The following is a 4,694-nucleotide window of genomic DNA, read 5'->3' as shown; positions in this document are numbered from 1 at the left end:
GAAGATTAACTTGATGTCAACAATGCAACAATCCTCATAGGATAGAAGAAGGTTTTAATTGTTAAAAATGGGGAGTACAACAGAGAGTAATTAACAGATACTGTCTTAATTATTTTTCACAGAATTAATTATCCAAATTCATGGGTTAACATCTCGTTTTTTCTTGTTTATTCAGGACAGGCTCCCATGATCATGTGACCATGAGTTTGTCAGCTATTCTGAGGAGTAGCTGTCTGGTGATGGATATGACTATTAATTAGATAAGAGATGGAACCTAACACCTACATCTAATACCAAATTAATTAATTTCTAATTATTAATATTTTGTTTTGATACAACAATCTCTGTGTGGTATGGCATATGGGGATCAATTTTTCTGCCAGGGCTGTGGAAGTTCTCACCTTTGGGAGATCTTCCTTATGCTCTGCCAATCTAACCTTTAGTGTGCAGTAGTGCTACTGATGTAATAAAACGTAGAGTTGGCCTAGAGTTTGTGTAGTATTTAGTTTGTATATGCCAGTTGTCAGTTCTTTTGGTATGTAATCGTTTTTGTTCCTAATAAAATCTAATACGGTGGATGGGCAGATGATGGCAAACTTAGTTTTGAGACATGATACTTGCTCCCGTTCATCTTNCCTACAATTTTTTGTTTATAACGTAGTTTATACGGATTATTTTCAAAAAAATATACGTATTTTGGAAATGTTGAGTCGAATTAGTCTAGAATCGATTAATTTTATGAAAGAAAACCTTTCAAACAGCCGTAGTCCGTAAACTATGATTCCTACAAAATTGATTCATAAAGAACGGAACGTATCTACCGTCTTATAGGGGGATCTACTGTATATGATTTGATCGTGAATGATTTAAATATATTTTTAATTCTTGTAATCAATGTACATTTTTATAGACATTTAAAAGCAACGGTATGTATGTATAATATATGAAACAACAGTTCATCTTTTATTATTTCGGTTAGATATCGATTATACTTTATTTAAAAAACAACATTAAAATTTCCCATACAATTTTCTGATCTACAAATGATACGAGTCAGCAGTGAAGTTTATCAAAGCAAAATACCTCATGTACTAAAACAATCTTAGGATTAAAACTTATGGAACAGAAAATATTTCCAGAATGATAATTGCTGTAGAGACATTGGACAACATTCATTATCTTTTTAATCTTTATAGATTTGCAAACTTATATCAAAATCGATTTCTTAGCATTAGTAAAATAATTCACTATTTCAATGATAATAACATGCTCCATCCACACAAACACCGTTCCAAGGACAACAGTGTATTCCATCGTCGCAGCATATGGCTCGAGGAAAAGGACAACATCCATATTTGCCGTCAGTCATCGGACAGCAAGTTTCAATTTCAGAACATGGTACCCCACCTGGACAATCATCTGACTGTTTGAAAGTAAGCACACTCTGTTTAATTTTCTTCGATCCTAACCACGGGAATTTTATTGATACTAATTTTTCAGCATGCACACACCGGTCTTCTTTGACGTCACAAGTAGTTCCTGAAGGACAACAGTGTTCTTTATCGCTGCAGCATACGGCGTCAGGGTAAGGGCAACATCCTTCTTGGTTGTCAGCCATCGGACAACAAGTTTCATCACCAGGACATTGTCCTTTCCCGGCTGGGCATACAGTTGATAGGTTATCAATTCCTTTTTGCAGAATTTTTAATGCTGTGTCTCGTATTACTTCTGGGGATATCTCACATTGTCCAAATTGCGCTATCATTAGCGTCAAAGATAATAAAAAAATCGAAAGAAAAATAATCTTCATTTTCTGAAAAAAATATAAATATACATGTTTTATTCTGTTTTACTAGTTACTTATTATAGTATTCAATAAAGGATAAGGCTTACATTATTAAAGTAAATTATAATGTTAAAATTGTATCATCATATTAAATTATCGCTATGTGATGATAAAAATATTTATAAAAATATAACATAAAGATTTATTATGTAAGAAAGCGGTGATATATCAATGTGGTGCGGCAATGACACTTGCCGCGAAATACGATGATGAGTAACACTATAAAATTTTTACATGTATTACGAAAAAGTATCGTAAAAGTAATTAAATTTATATAATTTTTTATGCCATTGTGATTATTTTGTTTAAATATTGCATAAAATTTAAACTAACTGTACAAGTATAATACGTGTTAATGTATATAAAAATAAGAGTGTCCCAAGAGAAAATTACCAAGTTGAAGGGTGCAACTGTTAGAAAAAGTTTGAAAACACTGTGCTGAACCATAAAAGAAAAAAGTTATGCTGTTTTTTAAATGATAATGTACGACTGGTTTTATTATATTGAATATCATTGTATAAATTTAGCTGTATATTTGCATCAGTTATAATAATAAATTGTATAAATTTATGCAATTTATTATTATAACTGATTCAATTAGGTTTTTAATTATAATTACTGCACAGGTTTTTTATTCAGTCGGCAAAATGCCATGAGATTGAAAAGAATTTTCAGAGATAGCTTTTTTGTAAGGAATAACGAAGGAAGGCCAATCCGTTCGAAAAGTAAACTTTGACTACATAAAATCAATATTGTAATAGAATGTTTTGTGAGTTTCGTTAATTGAGTCTTGCACCAATAAAATAGAAAATAACAGAATAAATATCTTATTCGTTCTACTACACACTATACTGTTATTGGAAGATTTATTAGTACTGTAAGGTCTCGTTTTATGCGGTGGATACGTTCTACAGAAAAGCGCATATAAAAAATTCGCATAGAAAAAGACTTTACTTGCCTTAACAAAGTACGGATANTGTTTTATTCTGTTTTACTAGTTACTTATTATAGTAATCAATAAAGGATAAGGATTACATTATTAAAATAAATTATAATGTTAAAATCGTATCATCATATTAAATTATCGCTATGTGATAATAAAAATAGTTATAAAAATATAACATAAAGATTTATTATGTAATAAAGCAGTGATATATCAATGTGGTGCGGCAATGACACTTGACGATTGCCGCATGCATTACGAAAAAGTATCGTAAAAGTAATTAAATTTATATAATTTTTTATGCCATTGTGATTATTTTGTTTAAATATTGCATATAATTTAAACTAACTGTACAAGTATAATAAGTGTTAATGTATATAAAAATAAGAGTATCTCAAGAAAAAATTACCAAGTTGAGGGTGCAGCTGTTAGAAAAAGTTTGAAAACACTGTGCTGAACCATAAAAGAGAAAAGTTATGCTGCTTTTTAAATGATAATGTACGACTGGTTTTATTATATTGAATATCATTGTATAAATTTAGCTGTATATTTGCATCAGTTATAATAATAAATTGCATAAATTTATGCAATTTATTATTATAATTAGGTTTTTAATTATAATTATCAAATTAGGTTTTTAATTATAATTGCTGCACAGGTTTTTATTCAGTCGGCAAAATGCCACGAGATTGAAAAGAATTTTCAGAGATAGCTTTTTGTAAGGAGTAAGGAACGAAGGCCAATCAGTTCGAAAAGTACACTTTGACTACATAGAATCAATTTTGTAATTTAATATTTTGAAGTTTCGTTGAGTCTTTACCAATAAAATAGAAAATAACAGAATAAATATGTTATTCGTTCTACTACATACTATATTGTTACTGGAAGATATATAAGTATTATTATAGTTATTTATTACAATCTAACTAATATTTAATATTTTGTAGAGATATAGGCATAATTTTATATTGTATTCGTTTATGTCGGAGTAAAAATATAGTAGGAAAAGAAAAAAATTTCTTAAACTAATGCGGTATATTTACAAGTAAACTACTTACTAATATAGGCTACTTACCGTATGTTTAATATTAGTGGAAACAATTCAGCACATAAACGTTCGGTTTAAAATTCTACATTTGATGCTACATTTATATACTTTTAGGTAAAGATCTTTTGTAAGATAACAACTAGTAAATAATATCCAGTTATCAGTTTTGTAGATAAGAATGTACTTCATTTGTAAAAGGAATTTTATAAAATGTCTTATTCTAAAATTGATAAATAAGAATTTTTGTTGAAATTACAATACTAAAGGCGCATAATGTCTATCTGTTCAAAGCACCCCAAAAGCAAAATAGTTTGTAAGCATTAAGGTTAAATTTTCAATGTTTCTTGATGATTCGTTAATTGGTTTAAAAAATGATATTATTATTTAGTGTGCGTTCTCGGTATTAAGGTATGTTGACTGTATATTGTTAAAGAATCTGAGTGAGAATAGGATATTTATTTATTCTTTTATTTGAATTAATTAAAATTTTGTTTTCGATTTTACAATTAGTTTTATCCTATTGAAAAGTGATAAATCAGCAAATAAATTCTAATTTTTATTTGAAACGTAAAGTGTGTTATCTTGGCTTGCACAAAATCATAATTCTTAAATATAAAATACGAGTAGTAATCTTCAAACTACAATGCAAATTAACTATGTGAAATTTTTATCATTATACGATCAGCTTAAAAATGTTTGCTAATCCAAATACATTATATAAATTTTTAAACACGCATTTACACACATTTGTAAATAAATAAATATACATTCATACACAATAATATAAAATATGATCCAAATATTTTATAATTATTAAGTTGATATTTTTATTCATTTTCAATGGTTATTCATATGAC

The 4,694-nt window shown here is 28.3% G+C and overlaps 1 pseudogene; it reads right to left on the bottom strand.

Moving 5' to 3' along the window:
- Positions 1-931: 931 nt before the first annotated feature.
- On the bottom strand, positions 932-3,996 carry LOC111637696 (annotated as a pseudogene).
- Between the last annotated feature and the right edge of the window lie 698 nt (positions 3,997-4,694).

This window comes from Centruroides sculpturatus, unplaced genomic scaffold (assembly GCF_000671375.1).
Source record: "Centruroides sculpturatus isolate CEXI.00-Female unplaced genomic scaffold, Cexi_2.0 scaffold1161, whole genome shotgun sequence".
Lineage (NCBI taxonomy): Eukaryota > Metazoa > Arthropoda > Arachnida > Scorpiones > Buthidae > Centruroides > Centruroides sculpturatus.
The sequence above is the reverse complement of the archived record's forward strand: the minus strand, read 5'-3'. Positions and strand labels throughout refer to the sequence as shown.